General features: G+C 43.1%; 1 protein-coding gene across 6 annotated transcripts in view; it reads left to right on the top strand.

Annotated features, from left to right (window-relative positions):
• muc3a (mucin 3A, cell surface associated) overlaps nt 1–23,076 on the top strand; it is a 50,171-nt gene that overhangs the window by 487 nt on the left and 26,608 nt on the right. The gene's annotated exons all lie outside the window — the stretch shown is intronic.

Raw genomic sequence — 23,076 nt, 5'->3', positions numbered from 1 at the left:
ACCTGATCAATATGACAGTTTATACAAGTCTATAACCTGATCAATATGACAGTTTATAACCTGATCAATATGACAGTTTATACAAGTCTATAACCTGATCAATACGACAGTTTATACAAGTCTATAACCTGATCAATACGACAGTTTATACAAGTCTATAACCTGATCAATATGACAGTTTATACAAGTCTATAACCTGATCAATATGACAGTTTATACAAGTCTATAACCTGATCAATATGACAGTTTATAACCTGATCAATATGACAGTTTATACAAGTCTATAACCTGATCAATATGACAGTTTATAACCTGATCAATATGACAGTTTATACAAGTCTATAACCTGATCAATACGACAGTTTATACAAGTCTATAACCTGATCAATATGACAGTTTATACAAGTCTATAACCTGATCAATATGACAGTTTATACAAGTCTATAACCTGATCAATATGACAGTTTATACAAGTCTATAACCTGATCAATACGACAGTTTATACAAGTCTATAACCTGATCAATATGACAGTTTATACAAGTCTATAACCTGATCAATATGACAGTTTATACAAGTCTATAACCTGATCAATATGACAGTTTATAACCTGATCAATATGACAGTTTATACAAGTCTATAACCTGATCAATATGACAGTTTATAACCTGATCAATATGACAGTTTATACAAGTCTATAACCTGATCAATACGACAGTTTATACAAGTCTATAACCTGATCAATATGACAGTTTATACAAGTCTATAACCTGATCAATATGACAGTTTATACAAGTCTATAACCTGATCAATACGACAGTTTATACAAGTCTATAACCTGATCAATATGACAGTTTATACAAGTCTATAACCTGATCAATATGACAGTTTATACAAGTCTATAACCTGATCAATATGACAGTTTATAACCTGATCAATATGACAGTTTATACAAGTCTATAACCTGATCAATATGACAGTTTATACAAGTCTATAACCTGATCAATATGACAGTTTATATAAGTCTATAACCTGATCAATATGACAGTTTATACAAGTCTATAACCTGATCAATATGACAGTTTATACAAGTCTATAACCTGATCAATATGACAGTTTATAACCTGATCAATATGACAGTTTATAACCTGTTCAATATTAGTTTATAACCTGTTCAATATTAGTTTATGAAAGTCTATAACAGAGGTACTAAACTACCTATCACACAACTTTACCAGGTAGCAAAGGTCCGGAAGGATATTGTCATTATCGGCGTAGTCAAAAACCCCAAACTTGCAACCCATGTGACCTCAAACTGTTCAAATCAAATGTAATTTATCACATGTGCCGAATACAACGGGTGTAGACTTTACCGTGAAATGCTTATGAACCCTTCAACTATGCAGAGGAAAAAATGATTAACATAAAGACAAATAGTAACTGACACAAGAGGAGTAAAAGACCCCTCTTATTGTCAGAAAGAACGTTTTGCAGATCATTTCCTGCAATTCAACACATTTTGCCATGTCTTATGATACCTAAGTGAGTCAACAAAATCAATATGGGCCCCCTGGGAGTTGAGGCCCCAATGGGCATCGTAATAACTACAAGACCTAGACAGCTGGTATCTAGCATGGGCTAGTTGATCAGCTGGAAATTATAAATAGTTCTCTAAGATCTGTCAGTGAATGACATAACAAGAGGAGAACTGTACTACCACATTTTCTCAATTGAAACTACAGCCTGTCCACAAACACCTGATGCTGTAACTACATCAAATCCAGTTACACCTGATGTTGTATCTTCAGTCAATTCAGCCACAACTGATGTTGTAACTACAGTCAACTCAGAAACACTCGATGTTGTAAGTACAGCCAATCAAGGCACTTGTGATTTTGTTACTACAGCCAATTCAGAAACACCTGATGTTGTAACTACAGCCAATAAAGGCACTTGTGATTTTGTAACTACAGCCTATCTAGGCATTTACATTTACATTTAAGTCATTTAGCAGACGCTCTTATCCAGAGCGACTTACAAATTGGTGCATACACCTTATGACATCCAGTGGAACAGCCACTTACAATAGTGCATCTAAATCTTTTTAGGGGGTGAGAAGGATTACTTACCCTATCCTAGGTATTCCTTGAAGAGGTGGGGTTTCAGGTGTCTCCGGAAGGTGGTGATTGACTCCGCTGTCCTGGCGTCGTGAGGGAGTTTGTTCCACCATTGGGGGGCCAGAGCAGCGAACAGTTTTGACTGGGCTGAGCGGGAACTGTACTTCCTCAGTGGTAGGGAGGCGAGCAGGCCAGAGGTGGATGAACGCAGTGCCCTTGTTTGGGTGTAGGGCCTGATCAGAGCCTGGAGGTACTGAGGTGCCGTTCCCCTCACAGCTCCGTAGGCAAGCACCATGGTCTTGTAGCGGATGCGAGCGTCAACTGGAAGCCAGTGGAGAGAGCGGAGGAGCGGGGTGACGTGAGAGAACTTGGGAAGGTTGAACACCAGACGGGCTGCGGCGTTCTGGATGAGTTGTAGGGGTTTGATGGCACAGGCAGGGAGCCCAGCCAACAGCGAGTTGCAGTAATCAAGACGGGAGATGACAAGTGCCTGGATTAGGACCTGCGCCGCTTCCTGTGTGAGGCAGGGTCGTACTCTGGGATGTTGTAGAGCATGAACCTACAGGAACGGGACACCGCCTTGATGTTAGTTGAGAACGACAGGGTGTTGTCCAGGATCACGCCAAGGTTCTTAGCGCTCTGGGAGGAGGACACAATGGAGTTGTCAACCGTGATGGCGAGATCATGGAACGGGCAGTCCTTCCCGGGAGGAAGAGGAGCTCCGTCTTGCTGAGGTTCAGCTTGAGGTGGTGATCCGTCATCCACACTGATATGTCTGCCAGACATGCAGAGATGCGATTCGCCACCTGGTCATCAGAAGGGGGAAAGGAGAAGATTAATTGTGTGTCGTCTGCATAGCAATGATAGGAGAGACCATGTGAGGTTATGACAGAGCCAAGTGACTTGGTGTATAGCGAGAATAAGAGAGGGCCTAGAACAGAGCCCTGGGGGACACCAGTGGTGAGAGCGCGTGGTGAGGAGACAGATTCTCGCCACGCCACCTGGTAGGAGCGACCTGTCAGGTAGGACGCAATCCAAGCGTGGGCCGCGCCGGAGATGCCCAACTCGGAGAGGGTGGAGAGGAGGATCTGATGGTTCACAGTATCGAAGGCAGCCGATAGGTCTAGAAGGATGAGAGCAGAGGAGAGAGAGTTAGCTTTAGCAGTGCGGAGCGCCTCCGTGATACAGAGAAGAGCAGTCTCAGTTGAATGACTAGTCTTGAAACCTGACTGATTTGGATCAAGAAGGTCATTCTGAGAGAGATAGCGGTAGAGCTGGCCAAGGACGGCACGCTCAAGAGTTTTGGAGAGAAAAGAGAGAAGGGATACTGGTCTGTAGTTGTTGACATCGGAGGGATCGAGTGTAGGTTTTTCAGAAGGGGTGCAACTCTCGCTCTCTTGAAGACGGGAGGGACGTAGCCAGCGGTCAGGGATGAGTTGATGAGCGAGGTGAGGTAAGGGAGAAGGTCTCCGGAAATGGTCTGGAGAAGAGAGGAGGGGATAGGGTCAAGCGGGCAGGTTGTTGGGCGGCCGGCCGTCACAAGACGCGAGATTTCATCTGGAGAGAGAGGGAGAAAGAGGTCAGAGCATAGGGTAGGGCAGTGTGAGCAGAACCAGCGGTGTCGTTTGACTTAGCAATCGAGGATCGGATGTCGTCGACCTTCTTTTCAAAATGGTTGACGAAGTCATCTGCAGAGAGGAGGAGGGGGGGAGGATTCAGGAGGGAGGAGAAGGTGGCAAAGAGCTTCCTAGGGTTAGAGGCAGATGCTTGGAATTTAGAATGGTAGAAAGTGGCTTTAGCAGCAGAGACAGAGGAGGAAAATGTAGAGAGGAGGGAGTGAAAGGATGCCAGGTCCGCAGGGAGGCGAGTTTTCCTCCATTTCCGCTCGGCTGCCCGGAGCCCTGTTCTGTGAGCTCGCAATGAGTCGTCGAGCCACGGAGCGGGAGGGGAGGACCGAGCCGGCCTGGAGGATAGGGGACATAGAGAGTCAAAGGATGCAGAAAGGGAGGAGAGGAGGGTTGAGGAGGCAGAATCAGGAGATAGGTTGGAGAAAGTTTGAGCAGAGGGAAGAGATGATAGGATGGAAGAGGAGAGAGTAGCGGGGAGAGAGAGCGAAGGTTGGGACGGCGCGATACCATCCGAGTAGGGGCAGTGTGGGAAGTGTTGGATGAGAGCGAGAGGAAAAGGATACAAGGTAGTGGTCGGAGACTTGGAGGGGAGTTGCAATGAGGTTAGTGGAAGAACAGCATCTAGTAAAGATGAGGTCAAGCGTATTGCCTGCCTTGTGAGTAGGGGGAAGGTGAGAGGGTGAGGTCAAAAGAGGAGAGGAGTGGAAAGAAGGAGGCAGAGAGGAATGAGTCAAAGGTAGACGTGGGGAGGTTAAAGTCGCCCAGAACTGTGAGAGGTGAGCCGTCCTCAGGAAAGGAGCTTATCAAGGCATCAAGCTCATTGATGAACTCTCCGAGGGAACCTGGAGGGCGATAAATGATAAGGATGTTAAGCTTGAAAGGGCTGGTAACTGTGACAGCATGGAATTCAAAGGAGGCGATAGACAGATGGGTAAGGGGAGAAAGAGAGAAAGACCACTTGGGAGAGATGAGGATCCCGGTGCCACCACCCCGCTGACCAGAAGCTCTCGGGGTGTGCGAGAACACGTGGGCGGACGAGGAGAGAGCAGTAGGAGTAGCAGTATTATCTGTGGTGATCCATGTTTCCGTCAGTGCCAAGAAGTCAAGGGACTGGAGGGAGGCATAGGCTGAGATGAACTCTGCCTTGTTGGCCGCAGATCGGCAGTTCCAGAGGCTACCGGAGACCTGGAACTCCACGTGGGTCGTGCGCGCTGGGACCACCAGATTAGGGTGGCCGCGGCCACGCGGTGTGGAGCGTTTGTATGGTCACCCGATATTGTATCTACAGCCGATCCAGGCACTCGTCATGTTGTAACTACAGTCGATTCAGGCACACTCGATGTTGTAACTACAGCCGATCCAGGACCTACTCATGCTGGAACTACAGCCGATCTAGTAACTACTGATGATGGAACTACAGCCGGACCAGGTACTGCTAATGCTGGAACTACAGCCGGACCAAGTACTGCTGATCCTGGAACTACAGCCGGACCAGGTAGTGCTGATGCTGGAACTACAGCCGGACCAGGTAGGGCTGATGCTGGAACTACAGCCGGACTAGGTACTGCTGATGCTGGAACTACAGCCGGACCAGGTACTTCTGATACTGGAACTACAGCCGGACCAGGTAGTGCTGATGCTGGAACTACAGCCAGACCAGGTACTGCTGATGCTGGAACTACAGCCGTACCAGGTACTGCTGATCCTGGAACTACAGCTGGACCAGGTAGTGCTGATGCTGGAACTACAGCCAGACCAGGTACTGCTGATCTTGGAACTACAGTCGGACCAGGTACTGCTGATCTTGGAACTACAGCCGGAACAGGTACTGCTGATGCTGGAACTACAGCCGGACCAGGTACTGCTGATGCTGGAACTACAGCCGGACCAGGTACTGCTGATGCTGGAACTTTTGCATCTCTCTCTCTCTCTCTCTCTCTCTCTCTCTCTCTCTCTCTGAGAAATGTGAGAAATGTGTGTGTGTCTGTGCCTGTGGTAGTGGTAGTGAGTAAGCGTGTGTGTGTCTGTGCCTGCGGTAGAGTGAGTAAGTGTGCGTGGTGTGTGTGCCTGTTCCTGTGCAAAGTTGACCGATACTGCTGAGTTAGAGGGAGGGAGATATATTTTCTAATTAAGGAGAGTGCCTAGACTTACCCTGCCAGCACGCCTGCCCTCTCCTTTCTGCTGACGGCACGCTGCGAAACACATCGCTAAAACACTAACATTCTTGTCCTTCAGAAACACACATCCATGCTCACATACACACACACAACCTTTCCTCTCTTATTTAATTTGCATTTCCTTTTAGCTACAATCACGCATACTACTTCTCAAACCCGTACTAGCAATTTTGGGATCTGTGTTGAAACGTATCTATAGCAGAACAGCAATAATCAAATGCTCAGATGTATTTACAGAACTTCTGACCATTTTCTTGCCTTAGTACTTGACTTACAGTGCATTCGGAAAGTATTCAGACCCCTTCACTTTTTCCACATTTTTTATGTTACAGCCTTATACTAAAATACATTAAATAGTTTTTTCCCCTCATCAATCTACACGCAGTACCCCATAATTACAAAGCAAAAACAGTTTTTGTATTTGGGGAGTTTCTCCCATTCTTCTCTACAGATCCTTTCAAGTTCTGTCAGGTTTGATGGGGAGCGTCGCCGCACAGCTATTTTCAGGTCTCTCCAGAGATGTTCGATCGGGATCAAGACCGGCTCTGGCTGGGCCACTCAAGGACATTTAGAGACTTGTCCTGAAGCCATTCCTCTGTTGTCTTGGCTGTATGCTTAGGGTCATTGTCCTGTTGGAAGGTGAACCTTCGCCCCAGTCGGAGGTCCTGAGCGCTCTGGAGCAGGTTTTCATCAAGAAACTCTCTGTACTTTGCTCCATTCATCTTTCCCTCGATCCTGACTAGTCTCCCAGTCCCTGCAGCTGAAAAACATCCCCACAGCATGATGCTGCCACCACCATGCTTCACCGAAGGGATGGTGCCACGTTTTCTCCGGACGTGGCTCTTGGCATTCAGGCCAAAGAGTTCAATTTTGGTTTCATCAGACCAGATAATCTCTTTTCTCATAGTGCGAGAGTCTTTTACTAAGGAGTGGCTTCTGTCTGGCCACTCTACCATAATGCCCTGGTTGGTGGAGTGCTGCAGAGATTGTTGTCCTTCTGGAAAGTTCTCCCATCTCCACAGAAGAACTCTGGAGCTCTGTCAGAGTGACCATCGGGTTTTTGGTCACTTCCCTGACCAAGGCACTTCTCCTCCGATTGCTTAGTTTGGCTGGACGGCCAGCTCTAGGAAGAGTCTTGGTGGATCCAAACTTCTTCCATTTAAGAATTATGGAAGCCACTGTGTTCTTGGGGAGCTCCAATGCTACAAAAATGTTTTGGTACCCTTCCCCAGAACTGTGCCTTGACACAATTCTGTCTTGGAGCTCTACGGACAATTCCTTCGATCTCGGCTTGGTTTTTGCTCTGACATGCACTGTCAACTGTAGGACCTTAAATAGGCAGGTGTGTGCCTTTCCAAGTTATGTCCAATCAATTGAATTTACCACAGGTGGACTCCAATCAAGTTGTAGAAACATATTCAGGGTGATGAATGGAAACAGGATGCACCTGAGCTCAATTTCAAGTCTCATCGAAAAGGGTCTGAATACTTATGTAAATAAGGTATTTCTGTTTTTTATTTTTAATGAATTTGCTCAATGTCTAAAACCATGTTTTTGCTTTGTCATTATGGGGTATTGTGTGTAGATTGATGAGAAAAAACATTTATTTAATCCATTTTAAAATAAGGCTGTACATTAAAAAGTTTGGAAAAAGTGAAGGGGTCTAAATACTTTCCAAATGCACATATCTTAGATGATTTATTCAGAGTCTGATCAATTCCACAATAAAACATTACTGACTGTCTGGATTTGTAGACAGTCAGGTGTTGTCGTACCCTCTTCGTGACTGTCTTGGTGTGTTTGGACCATGATAGTTTGTTGCTGATGTGGACACCAAGGAATTTTAAACTCTCGACCCGCTCCACTATAGCCCCGTCGATGTTAATGGGGTCCTGTTCGGCCCTCCTTTCCTGTAGTCCACGATCAGCTCCTTTGTCTTGTTTACATTGAGGGAGAGGTTGTTATCCTGGCACCACACTGCCAGGTCTCTGACCTCCTCCATATATGCTGTCTCATCGTTGTCGGTGATCAGGCCTACCTGTTGTGTCTTCAGCAAACTTAATGATGGTGTTGGAGTCGTGCTTGGCCACGCAGTCGTGAACAGGGAGTACAGGAAGGGACTACGCATGGTGGGTGAACCGGGAGTACAGGAGGGGACTAAGCACGCACCCCTGAGGGGCTCCAGTGTTGAGGATCAGCGTGGCAGACGTGTTGTTGTCTACCCTAACCACCTGGGGGAGGCCCGTCAGGAAGTCCATGATCCAGTTGCAGAGGGAGGTGTTTAGTCCCAGGGTCCTTAGCTTAGTAATGAGATTTTTGAGCAATATGGTGTTGAACGCTGAGCTGTAGTCGATGAACAGCATTCTCATATATGTGTTCCTTTTGTCCAGGTGGGAAAGTGAGAGAAAGCAAGAGAGAGGGAGGGAGGTAGGGAGGTTATGGAGGCCATATTTCTACCCTGGCTGTGCCTTTAGTGGTTCTGTTTTAATCAGCAGCGGCACCATGGGATCCATATATCTACAGCCCTTGCTCTAAGAGTGGTGGTCTGGGGAGAGGGAGGGAGGGATGGGGTAGAAAAAGGGAGGCGGGGAGGGAGAGAAAGAGCCCTGTCAGAGACAGTGAGAAAGAGAGGGAGGGAGAGGAGGGACGGAAGGAGAAAAATAGCTTCCTTAGGGTAAGAGGGAGGTAGGGAGAGAAGGAGGGATGCAGAGGTAGAGAGAGAAATAACTTTCTCAGGGTAAGAGGGAGGTAGTGAGGGAAGCAGAGGTAGAGAGATAAATAACTTTCTCAGGGTAAGAGGGAGGTGGGGAGGGAAGCAGAGGTAGAGAGAGAAATAACTTTCTCAGGGTAAGAGGGAGGTGGGGAGGGAAGCAGAGGTAGAGGGAGGTGGGGAGGGATGAGAGGAAATAACTTTCTCAGGGTAAGAGGGGGGTGGGGAGGGAAGCAGAGGTAGAGAGAGAAAGAGGGAGGTGGGGAGGGATGCAGAGGTAACTTTCTCAGGGTAAGAGGGGGTGGGGAGGGATGCAGAGGTAGAGAGAGGGTAAGAGGGAGGTAACTTTTCTCAGGGTAAGAGGGGGGTGGGGAGGGATGCAGAGGTAGAGAGAGAAATAACTTTCTCAGGGTAAGAGAGAGAAATAACTTGCAGAGAGGGAGGTAGGGATGAGAGAGAAGAGAAATAACTCAGGGTAAGAGGGAGGTGGGGAGGTAGAAGCAGAGGGGAGGTGGGGAGGGATGCAGAGGTAGAGAGAGAAATAACTTTCTCAGGGTAAGAGGGAGGTGGGGAGGGATGCAGAGGTAGAGAGAGAAATAACTTCCTCAGGGTAAGAGGGAGGTGGGGAGGGATGCAGAGGGAGAGAGAGAAATAACTTTCTCAGGGTAAGAGGGAGGCAGGGATGGTTACAGTTTTTCTCAGTCGCTTTGGTGCATTTTTCACATCATCCCTAACATGTGCAAAATAATAAGTGCATTTCTCAGAACAATTTGTACAAACTGCAATATACAATGGATATGTTTATAAAGCTAGTCAGTCACTAAAAATCCTTAGTACATCTCTCAAAAGTAAATATTCATGCCAATTATCATGTCAGTGTCATCAGAATGATAAGTCATTGAGTCATTGTTCACGAACAAGGTCGTCAAAATGTTTAGGCATGTTGTCAATGTAACTGTGTACTTTGACAGTATTACCAGATGTAAACTTAGGCTACAGTTTGGATGACAGTTACTGTATTGAAAATGCACAAGGCTGCACTTCTATGGCATATATCAATTTCAACAGTACTATTTACATATTACTGTATGTGGGTTATTGATTGAAAGAGACTGGACAACCCAAGATGCACAAAGGAAAAAAAACTAAATTAGAAAGAAACACAGGAAACCACCCCTAAGGCACAACTTTGCCCGCAGCACTGTTGTGCTGTCTCCACACATCCAGACGTTCCTGTCTGTCGGCCCACATATTCTCATCCACATCACACCAGATATTTTCCCTTCCAATGCAACGTGGAATGAATCTTTTGGAATGCCTTATCCATCCTCTGCAGGCGTCTACTGTGATGTCCTCACATGCTGCATCTATTGCAGCCAGCAGGGTCATCTGTGTATGTGGCTGACGATCGTACACCTTCCACCTCCATGCTGAAAATAACTACTCAATTGGATTCACGAATGGTGAATAAGGTGGGAGGAATTCTATGAGCATCCTCGGGTGGGTCACAAACCATTGCCTTATGATGTTTGATCGATGGAAACTCACATTATCACAAATGACCACATACTTTGGCAAATCCCCTCTAAACAGACCCCTCTCATCATCAGGGATGAGAGCCCTGTAGAGAGTCTCTAAAAAGTTGAGTAGATGCTGGGTGTTGTATCGCCCTATAAGGGGGATATGGATTAGGACACCATGCTCCGAAATAGCAGCACACATGGTGATATTTCCTCCCCGTTGGCCTGACAAATCCACAGTAGCTCTGTGACCGATGATATTCCGACCCCGCCTTCTGCATTTGGTCAGGTTGAAGCCAGCCTCATCCACGTATACCAAGTTGTGAGAGGGTTCACTTGATTCCAACTCCATTATACGCTATATCCCAGAACACACAGTTGAATTTGTTTTGGTAAGGAAGAGTGACATAAAATGTACATATATTGCATGTTCCTTCCACAGCAATGGAAATGTGTGCAGTTTATGCTTACTGTACTATGTATCACTATAAAATGTTGCTGTAAAGTAGTTACATAGATATATGTTTTACCTGTACATACTGGTACCGTAGCTCCTTAACTCTGTCCTCATTCCTTTGGAATGGTACACGGTACAGCTGTTTCATACTCATCTGGTTTCTATGCAGCACCCTGTCGATGGTTGAGATGCTAACCGTATGGATGTTTTCAAAGACATCGTTGTCTTCTATAATGGTCCTTTGTATTTCCCTGTGTCTCATGGCATTGTTTACTCGGACCATGGTGCAAATAGCCTCCTCCTGTTGAGGTGTGAAAAGTTGTCCTCTGCCACCAGTTTGAGGTAATCTTGCAGTCAGTCCTATGTGGGGAAATGCAGTGATGCATCGCATACTTTCACATAGACAAAAACTATGCGATCACACATTTTACTGTAAACATACAGGTGGGTGCATGTAAGGTGCAGTATGTATCTGTATAGAGTATATTTCTGTATGCTGTGAAATACAAGTGGACTACTGTAATATGAAGCATTGTAGGAAGTATACAGTATACTGCTTATATACAGTAACAGTGCACTGTACATTGGTGGACATACCTGTTCTCTCTTCGAAACGTTTGAACTATTGAGGACACGGTTGATCTCCCAATATTCGGCTGCACCCTTCGACCCGTCTCAGCCATTGTAAGGCCATTTTTGACAACATGGTCTACAATAGTGGCCCCTATGTCCTCTTCTGCCTCTTCCTCTGTTTTGCCTTCCACCACGCATCCTTGCTCCTCTTCTTCCTCCTCTTGGCTGTTGACCCTGTTCGTTTCCTGGTCCATCCATTATTGGAAAATTACAACTCTGTGTTGTGGTCTGTCTATATATGCTTGACAATTGATTCTTCATGAGATGCAACTTTGAGCAATTTAGTCAACTGGTTGATTGTTGGTTGAACTAACACTTTACATTCCTTCATGAGTGAGGGTCAATTTCACCTGTTTTTGTACAAAAAGGTCTAATAGAAATTTGTAAAACTATGCTTGACAGTTTATGACAAATAGTTCAACAATTGTGCATGTAATGGCTTATGCAAGGAACTAATGCCTAGATGTTTTGAGGGGTAAGACTATTCAACAGAGAACCATCTACTATATTTTGATCAACATGACATGAGCAATTGATAATGTGGAAAAAAGCTGACACTTGTACATTATCAATTGAAATTTGTTCAAAAGGAATAAGAAAATGCTTTAATGATGTGAAGTGACTAGATGATTTGGAATTTGTACAAGTCGTATCAAGAATTGCACTTTTGATCAGAGAAATGCACCAAAGAGACTGAGAAAAAGTGTAAAGGCATGTGTGCTGATCCAGAGCTATTATCTAATTGCTGTTTCTATAATGATTGGCTAAATACATCGATCACAGTAATATCTAACAAGTAATCTAACCTAACAATTTCACAACAACTAGCTTATAACATCAAAATACATAAAGATATATGAATGAGTGATGGCTGAATAGACAGACAGACAGACAGACAGACAGACAGACAGACAGACAGACAGACAGACAGACAGACAGACAGACAGACAGACAGAGACAAATATGAGAAATAGACAGATAATTTGGTACAGCCTTGTTCTAAAATGGATAAGATATATATATATTTTTTTTGTATGAGATTAGAAATTGAGCTCAGGTGAATCTTGTTTCCATTGATCATCCTTGAGATATTTCTACAACTTCAATGGAGTCCACCTGTGGTAAATTCAATTGATTGGACATGATTTGGAAAAGCACATGCCTGTCTATATAAGGTCCCACAGTTGACAGTGATTGTCAGAGCAAAAACCAAGCCATGAGGTCGAAAAAATTGTCTGAAGAGATCCGAGACAGGATTGTGTCAAGGCACAGATCTGGGAAAGGGTACCAAAACATTTCTGCAGCATTGAAAGTCCCCAAGAACACATTGACCTCCATCATTCTTAAATGGCAGAAGTTTGGAACCACCAACGCTCTTCCTACAGCTGGTCGACCGGACAAACTGAGAAATCGGGGGAGAAGGGCCTTGGTCAGGGAGGTGACCGAGAACCCAATGGTCAATCTGACAGAGCTCCAGAGTTCCTCTGTGGTGGGAGAAACTTCAAGAAGGACAACCATCCCTGCAGCACTCCACCAATCAGCCTTTTATGGTAGTGGCCAGAGGGAAGTCACTCCTCAGCAAAAGGCACATGACAGCCCACTTGGAGTTTGCCAAAATGGACCAAGATTCTCTGGTATGATTAAATCACGATTGAACTCTTTAGTCTGAATGTCAAACTTCAAGTGATGTTTTTTCAGCAGCAGGGACTTGGAGACTAGTCAGGATTGAAGGAAAGATTAATGGAGTAAAGTACAGTCAGATCCTTGACGAACCTGCTCTGAACGCTCAGGACCTCAGACTGGGGTGAAGGTTCACCTTCCATCAGGAAGGACACAGATAAGACAACACAGAAGTGGCTTCGGGACAAGTCTCTGGATGTCCTTGAGTGGCCCAGCCAGAGCCAGGACTTGAACTCGATCGAACGTCTCTGGAGACCTGAAAAAAGCTGTGCAGCGACGCTCCCCATCCAACCTGACAGAGCTTGAGAGGATCTGCAAAGAAGAATGGGAGAAACTTTCCAAATACAGGTGTGCCAAGCTTGTAGCGTCAAACCCAAGAAGACTGTAATCGCTGCCAAAGGTGCTTCAACAAAGTACTGACTAAAAAGGTCTGAATACTTATGTAAAATTCTCTTTTGGTTTTGTCACTATGGGGTATTGTGTGTAAAAAACAACAATTTAATCAATTTTAGAATAAGGCTATGACGTGGAAAAAGTCAAGGGGTCTGAATACTTTACGAATGCTTTGTAGGTATATATATATATATATATATATACTGTAGTATCAGTGAAAAGTTTGGACACACCTACTCAAGTGTTTGACTTTATTTTTACTATTTTCTACATTGTAGAATAACAGTAAAGACATCAAAACTATGAAATAACACATACGGAATAATGTAGTAACCAAAAAAGTGTTAAACAAATCAAAATATATTTTATATTTGAGATTCTTCAAAGTAGCCACCCTTTGCCTTGATGACAGCCTTGCACACTCTTGGCATTCTCTCAATCAGCTTCATGAGGTAGTCATCTGGAATGCATTTCAATTAACAGGTGTGCTTTGTTAAAAGTTAATTTGTGGAATTTCTTCCCTTTTTAATGCGTTTGAGCTAATCAGTTGTGTTGTGACAAGGAAGAGATGTTTTACAGAAAATAGCCCTATTTGGTAAAATACCAAGTCCATATTATGGCAAGAACAGCTTAAATAAGCAAAGAGAAACAACAGTCATTCATTACTTTAAGACATGAAGATCAGTCAATGCAGAACATTTCAAGAACTTTGAAAGTTTCTTCAAGTGCAGTCGCAAAAACCATCAAGCGTTATAATGAAACCAGCTCCCATGAGGACCGCCACAGGAAAGGAAGACCCAGAGTTACCTCTGCTGCAGATGATAAGTTCATTGGAGTTAACTGTACCCAGATTGCAGTCCAAATAAATGCTTCACAGAGTTAAAGTAACAGACACATCTCAACATCAACTGCTCAGAGGAGACTGCGTGAATCAGGCCTTCCTGGTGGAATTGCTGCAAAGAAACCACTACTAAAGGACACCAATAAGAATAAGACTTGCTTGGGCCAAGAAACACGAGCAATGGACATTAGACAGGTGGAAATCTGTCCTTTGGTCTGATGAGTCCAAATTTGACATTTTTGGTTCTGACCGCTGTGTCTTTGTGAGATGCAGAGTAGGTGAATGGATGATCTCCACACGTGTGGTTGCCACTGTCAAGCATGGAGGTGTAATGGTGTGGGGGTGCTTTGCTGATGACACTATCAGTGATTTATTTAGAATTCAAGGCACACTTAACAAGCATGGCTACCACAGCATTCTGCAATGATACGCCATCCCATCTGGTTTGCGCTTAGTGGGACTATGATTTATTTTTCCACAGGACAATGACCAACACACCTCCAGGCTATTTAAGGGCTATTTGACCAAGAAGGACAGTGATAGAGTGCTGCATCAGATGACCTGGCCTCCACAATCACCCAACCTCAATCCAATTGAGATGGTTTGGGATGAGTTGGACCGCAGAGCGAAGGAAAACCAGCTCAGCATATGTGGGAAGTCCTTCAAGACTTTTGGAAAAGCATTCCTCATGAAGCTGGTAGAGTGAATGTGTAGAGTGAGCAAAGCTGTCATCAAGGCAATGGGTGGCTTCTTTGAAGAATCTCAATTGTAAATAGTATTTTACATTTAATTTGTTTAACACTTTTTTGGTTACTACATCATTCCATATGTGTTATTTCATAATGATGTCTTCGCTGTTATTCTACAATGTGTAAAATAGTAAAAATAAAGAAAAACCCTTAAATGAGTAGATGTGTCCAAACCTTTGACTGGTACTTTATATGATAGGATCACATAAATAGATACTGTACATACATAGATTTCAATCACATTACTGTCTTTCAATTGACTCTAGCAGATATTTTTTTAGCATCTATTCAGTGCCTGTTTCCCCCTGTTGTCTATCACTCCAAGCTCTAGCCATGTGTGCAGGGAACATCTGTGGCTGAATATAGGGCATGGAGTGACAGGTGATACAGAAGCTGCATGGTGGAAAGCTAAAATATTAACGAGAGGTAGGTGGCGTCAGAGATGATCAGATTGGAGTGACCATGTTAATAAAAAACTTGTTTCGGAAACATTAGGCATTGAGGTCGCTATGGAGGAATCACAAATACACAAGTCGAGTGTCACAATGTGACTTATCAAAGATTGGGAGAGAGAGAGAAACCATAAAACAGAGATCATGTTGATAAGAGAAGTACACACGCACTCACACATCCAATAACAAACTACTCCATAGGGGGCAGCATTGCTCCCTTGTTCATTTGTTTCCATCCCATAATTAGAGAGCCTCGGCCAGCTGGTTCTGGGGCTCTGTTCACAAACACAAACAGAACCCACAGAGCCCCAGGACAGCAACACAGTTAGACTCAACCAAATTATGAGAAAGCAAAAAGATAACTATTTGACACACTGGAAAGAATCAACAAGAAAAGTAAGAGTTTTGGAATGCTATTTGGCCCTAAACAGAGAGTTCACAGTGACAGAATACCTGACCACAGTGACTGACCCAAAATTAAGAAATTCCTTGAGTATGTACAGACTAAGTGAGCATTGCCTTGCTATTGAGAGAGGCCGCCGCAGGCCTATCTGGCTCTTGAGAGAAGACAGGCTATATGCACACTGCCCACAAAATGCGATGGAAACTGAGCTGCACTTCCTAACTTCCTGCCAAATGTCAAATCAAATCAAATGGTATTTGTCACATGCGTGAAATACAACAGTGTTGTATTACTTACAAGCCCTTAACCAACAATGCAGTTATGTATGACCATATTAGAGACACATATTTCCCAAAGACCCACAAAGAATTCAATAACCATTCAAACAGTGAGAAACACCCATATCTGTCATTCAAAATACCACAAAATGTGCAATCACAGCAGCAAAATATGTGTCCCGTTGACCTGAGAAAGGGGCAACCAGAGGAACACAAACAACATTGTAAATACCACCAATATTTATCTGTTTATTTATCTTTCCCCATTACTCATACACTCTTAGAAAAAACGGGTTCCAAAGGTGACTTTGGCTGTCCCCATAGGGGAACCCTTTTTGGTTCCAGGTAGAACCTTTTTGGTTCCAGGTAGAACCATCTGTGGAAAAGGTTCTATGTGGAACCCAAAAGGGTTCTTACCTGGAACAAAAAAGGGTTCTTCAAAGGGTTCTCCTATGGGGACAGCTCAATAAAGCTTTAAGCTTCTCGATAGTGTACTACAGCTGTTTGCACATTGTTAAAAACATTGCACATAGCTGATAAAGATATTTCAAGTGTTATATTTTTTGTTTGAAACCTTTGTGAGTACAATGTTAACTGTTCATTTCCAATAGTTTTTGTTGATGTTGTTTTGTTACTTCTCACTTTTGTTTCTTGTTTATTTCACTTGTTTTGGCAATGTAAACATCTGTTTTCCATGCCAATAAAGCCACTTCCAATTGAATAGAGAGATGGACGGGTGGGTATGTAAAAAGCGGGTGAGAGGTAGAGAGGGGGTAGAGAGAGAGATAGAGCGGGAGGGAGGGAGGGTGTCCAACAAGTGACAGAAGAGAATTACAGAAGAGAATAGCTGTAATAAAACACAGCAAAATGAAATTCTGAACAGTTTGTCTGATGTCTATCCTAACACACAATGTGACCCACTTTTGCACAAATGTGGAAGGAATCAGTCGGAACATGGACTAACAGCTTTCAAAGAAAATGTAGTTATTTTGGGTTTAGAGTCTGTTTTTCAAAGCAATCTTTAAAACAATCTCTCTCTCCTCTCTCTCTGCCCCCTCTCTCCTCCTTCTTCTGAACTGTCGTTTTGCTAAGCCAGGAAAATCAGATTCAGTCTTCATCAGTGAGAATATAGGATGACAAATCAACAGATATGACAAGATAAAATATGAACACATAAACATGAATGTTAAGCCGACTGAGACTTTCAATCACTATCATTTAAATTTTGTAGTTTAACTTTAATATTCTCTGAAAAGCATTATATAGGTACAAAAAAAATCACTAGTGGTGTGGTGACAATCATAAACAATGCTATGTGGTCACATAGCCCATCTGTGTGTCCCAAATGGCACCCTATTCCCTAAATAGTGTCCTACTTTTGACTATGGGCCCCAGGGTCAAAAGTAGGACACTCTAGGGAATAGGGTGCCATTGGGGATGGGCACTGTACACTGTCATAAACAATGTTATGGTCCACTCACACAGACAGCATCGTGAAGAAGGCACAGCAGCGCCTCTTCAACCTCAGGAGGCTGAAGAAATTCGGCTTGTCACCAAAAGCACTTACAAACTTCTACAGATGCACAATGTTGGCGGGCTGTATCATGGTACGGCAACTTTTCTCCAGAGGGTTGAGGTCTCCACAACGCTCACCGGGGCAAACTACCTGCCCTCCAGGACACCTACACCACCCGATGTTACAGGAAGGCCATAAAGATCATCAAGGACAACAACCACCCGAGCCACTGCCTGTTCACCCCGTTATCATCCAGAAGGCGAGGTCATGTTAAAAAACAGCTTCTATCACCATGACTGTTAAACAGCCACCACTAACATTGAGTGGCTGCTGCCAACACACTGACACTGACTCAACTCCAGCCACTTTAATAATGGGAATTGATGGGAATTGATGTAAAATATATCACTAGCCACTTTAAACAATGCTACCTTATATAATGTTACATACCCTACATTATTCATCTCATATGCATACGTATATACTGTACTCTATATCATCTACTGCATCCTTATGTAATACATGTATCACTAGCCACTTTAACTATGCCACTTTGTTTACATACTCATCTCATATGTATATACTGTACTCGATACCATCTACTGTATCTTGCCTATGCTGCTCTGTACCATCACTCATTCATATATCTTTATGTACATATTCTTTATCCCCTTACACTGTGTATAAGACAGTAGTTTTGGAATTGTTAGTTAGATTACTTGTTGGTTATTACTGCATTGTCGGAACTAGAAGCACAAGCATTTCGCTACACTCGCATTAACATCTGCTAACCATGTGTATGTGACAAATATAATTTGATTTGATTTGGCTACTTACAGAGAGATACATCTATGTCCTTTGGAATATGTCTTTCTTCAGCACTCATATAATTCCATGGTTATGGATGATTGCTTTTACTGCAGTCATAAAGTCATAGGTTGGGATTTGGCAAGATACATGTTTAAATGTGGTCATGTCCTTTGTAACTATTTGTTGGGATGACAGATTGGCCAAACATTAGATAAGTATAAGGCCCAACACCATCGCCCTTTCTAGTAAAGACAGAGAGCACAGAGACCCTCCCTGCCTCCGTCCCTCTCAGCTACAACTGAGACTCACCCTCTCTGACTCACCCTGCCTTTCCCATTCGTTAACTCGTCGACTCATTCCTTCCTGTACGTCACAGAGGTAAAAATAGAAACACAGTGGAAACTTTTAAATGTATATTTTTACATGGGCGCATAGACACTTGAGAAACGCACACACACAAACATACCTCAATGGGACCAAGGGTCAGACAAACTTTTAAATTGTACATTTTTACATGAACATAGACACCTGAGAAACACACACACTGCCCCAATAGAACTTACGTGATTAAGATCAATGTACTTGGCTATGATGGAGAAGTGTTAAAAGCCTACGTGGAGCCCTGGTTGAGATGGTACACCATACTACACTCTTCAAGAACACTGCTCACCAGGGCCACACCAAAAATGTCTGAGAAAATGAGAGTAGAACCACGGTATGTTTATTTGTGTCCAACACAACTTTATTAATGAGTGTAGACAATATATAAACCACATGTTCTCATATTGTGTTTGAAATGTAGTATAAAAACTAAAAACATTTTATAAATGAGTTCCCAGGTCTAAACCAGTTTAAGTGTCAGAGAGACAGATAGTAAAAGTATAAACCTATTAAACTGCCTTGAACGATCTGAATGAAGCCTTGACATACCGGTTTGATAAATGTTAGATAACGGCAATAAAGTGAAGTGAAGCGTGATGTGCTTTCTGGTTCAAAATGGCTGCCGCTCATTACATCACCAAAGTGAAGGGAAAATCTAGAGACACAACTGGTCAGCAAACCCATGTTGGATTTAGAGTGTTAAGGGGTGGGGTTTAGGGAGTTAGGATTATGGAGATGCCATTCATGTCCATTTAATCAATCGCACCCCGGTGCTTTGATAGTGGAGGAGTTGGATCTATCAGGCGCACCTCTTAAATCACCTTGAGTAACTTGGTGGAATACACACTGTACTGCATATCCCATCCATTATTATATCTAATATCTAAAGAAATATTTGTATTTATTAGGGATCCCCATTAGCTGCTAAGTATTAAGGTTAGGCTTAGGTCAAGGCAGCAGCTACTATTCCTCAGGTCCAAACACATTAAGGCGCTTACATCACACATACAACAAATGATATAACAGTGCATCATATAACATTAATACACCACTACATATATATGATTTGTCCCAAATACGATGCTTTAAGTTTTTGAAATATTTAGGACTAACTTATTCCTTGCCTACAATGCTGAAATGAACTGCAGCTCTTTGTTAAGTGTTGCAGTCATTTCAGTCGCTGTAGTAGCTGACGTGTACAGTGTTGAGTCATGAGCATACATAGACACACTGGCCTTACTCAATGCCAGTGGCATGTTGTTAGCAAAGATTGAAAAGAGGAAAGGGCAAAGGCAGCTGCCCTGGAGGATTCCTGATTCTACCTGGATTATGTTGGAGAGGCTTCCATTAAAGAACACTCTCTGTGTTCTGTTAGACAGGAAACTCTTTATCCACAATATAGCAGTGACTATAAAGACATAACACATGTTTTTCCAGCAGCACTAAAGTCTGACAAAACAGCCCCCACAATATTTTTTTAATCTATTTCTCTCATCCAATCATCAGTCATTTGTGTAAGTGCTGTGCTTGTTGAATGTCCTTCCTTATAAGTGTGCTGAAAGTCTGTTGTCAATTTGTTTACTGTAAAATAGCATTGTACCTGGTCAAACACCATTTTTTCCAAAAGTTTACAGAATGACTTTTGCTTCCCTCCAGGCCTGAGGCCACACACTTAAATTGAAGATACGGCAAATAGGAGTCCGCTATTATCCTCAGTAATTTTCCATCCAAGTTGTCAAACCCCGGTGGCTTGTCATTGTTGATAGACAACAATATTTTTTTCACCTCTTCCACACACTTTATGGAATTCAAATTTACAAAGCTTGTCTTTCATAATTTGGTCAGCATTTGTTGCTGAATTTGCTAATCTTGCCAATGAAAATATCAAATCAAATCAAATCAAATCAAATTTATTTATTACCCTTTAAGCTGATATCTCATTGTACAGAAACCCAGCCTAAAACCCCAAACAGCAAACAATGCTTATGGCTAGGAAAAACTCCCTAGAAAGGCCAAAACCTAGAAGAAACTTACAAGGAACCGGGCTTGTGGGGTGCATTCTTCTGGCTGTGCCGGGTAGAGATTATAACAGAACATGACATGTCATTAAAATGCATCTGGCAATATCACTGAAACTGGTTTTGGTGGACTGGAATGAGCCTTCATGTCAGGTAGTCTGATTCAATGAAACTGATTGAGCTGACTTTGCAGCAAGGCCTATGTCAAAGTCCTGGGACATGGTCTATTCAAATTGTCTTTAGTTCACATACACCGATGGTTTGTCATTTTACATTTACATTACATTTAAGTTTTAGTTATCACATTACAAATGGTTTGACATCATATCATTAAAGCATCTGGCAATATCACTGGGTTTTGTGACGAATGAGTAATCTGATTCAATGAATGATTGAGCTGACTTTGCCTTTTTGCCTAAAATGTAATTTAAGATGCTTTTTAGTTTCATTTTGTATATAATTTATCTTTGTTTCATAGTATATTTTCTTATTTCTTTCAGTTAAGTCAGATGATTTCTAAATTTGCAGTATGTTTGCCAATCGGTGGTGCTGACAGACTTATTTGGCAAACCTTTCGCCTCATCCCTAAATGTTTTCTTCCTCGTCAATCCAAGAGGATTGAACAGTTTTTACAGTAATGTTCTTAATGAGTGCATGCTTATTAGCAACTAGAATAATGCATTTCAGAAATGTGTCAAGTGCAGTGTATGGTTGCTCCTCATTACAAATCATTTACATCAACAACATAGGAATCACTACAAAACGTATTGTATGGCCTATTCAAATCAAATCTATTCAAATTGTCTTTGTCACATACACATGGTTTGTCACATACACATGGTTTGTCACATACACATGGTTTGTCACATACACATGGTTTGTCACATACACATGGTTTGTCACATACACATGGTTTGTCACATACACATGGTTTGTCACATACACATGGTTTGCAGCTGTTAATGCGAGTGTAGCGGAATTCTTGTGCTTCTAGTTCCGACAATGCAGTAATAACCAACGAGTAATCTAACCTAACAATTCCACAACTACTACCTTATACACACAAGTGTAAAGGGATAAAGAATATGTACATAAAGATATATGAATGAGTGATGGTACAGAACGACATAGGCAAGATGCAGTAGATGGTATCGAGTACAGTATATACATATGAGATGAGTAATGTAGGGTATGTAAACAAAGTGGCATAGTTTAAAGTGGCTAGTGATACATGTATTACATAAAGATGCAGTAGATGATATAGAGTACAGTATATACATATACATATGAGCTGAGTAATGTAGGGTATGTAAACATTATATTAAGTGGCATTGTTTAAAGTGGCTAGTGATACATTTTTTACATCAATTTCCATCAATTTCCATTAAATTCTATTCTTCCATTCTATTAAAGTGGCTGGAGTTGAGTCAGTATGTTGGCAGCAGCCACTCAATGTTAGTGGTGGCTGTTTAACAGTCTGATGGCCTGATGGCCTCGACAGGATGCTCTTGATTGTGCATCTGTAGAAGTTTGTGAGTGCTTTTGGTGACAAGCTGAATTTCTTCAGCCTCCTGAGGTTGAAGAGGCGCTGCTGTGCCTTCTTCACAACGCTGTCTGTGTGGGTGGACCAATTCAGTTTGTCCGTGATGTGAAAGTCAAGGAACGTACTACCCTCTCCACTACTGTCCCGTCGATGTGGATTGTGGCTGCTCCCTCTGCTGTTGCCTGAAGTCCACAATCATCTCCTTTGTTTTGTTGACGTTGAGTGTGAGGTTATTTTCCTGACACCACACTCCGAGGGCCCTCACCTCCTCCCCGTAGGCCGTCTTGTCGTTGTTGGCAATCAAGCTTACCACTGTAGTGTCGTCCGCAAACTTGATGATTGAGTTGGAGGCATGCATGGCCATGCAGTCGTGGGTGAACAGGGAGTACAGGAGAGAGCTCAGAACGCACCCTTGTGGGGCCCCAGTGTTGAGGATCAGCGGGGTGGAGAAGTTGTTACCTACCCTCACCACCTGGTCCAGTACCCAGTTGCACAGGGCGGGGTCGAGACCCAGGGTCTCGAGCTTGATGACGAGTTTGGAGGGTACTATGGTGTTAAATGCTGAGCTGTAGTCGATGAACAGCATTCTCACATAGGTCTTCCTCTTGTCCAGATGGGTTAGGGCAGTGTGCAGTGTGGTTGCGATTATGTCGTCTGTGGACCAATTGGGGTGGTAAGCAAATTGGAGTGGGTCTCGGTTGTCAGGTAGGGTGGAGGTGATATGGTCCTTGACTAGTCTCTCAAAGCACTTCATGATGACGGAAGTGAGTGC

The sequence above is a fragment of the Oncorhynchus keta genome, chromosome 35 (genome assembly GCF_023373465.1).
Source record: "Oncorhynchus keta strain PuntledgeMale-10-30-2019 chromosome 35, Oket_V2, whole genome shotgun sequence".
Classification (NCBI taxonomy): domain Eukaryota; kingdom Metazoa; phylum Chordata; class Actinopteri; order Salmoniformes; family Salmonidae; genus Oncorhynchus; species Oncorhynchus keta.
The sequence above is the reverse complement of the archived record's forward strand: the minus strand, read 5'-3'. Positions and strand labels throughout refer to the sequence as shown.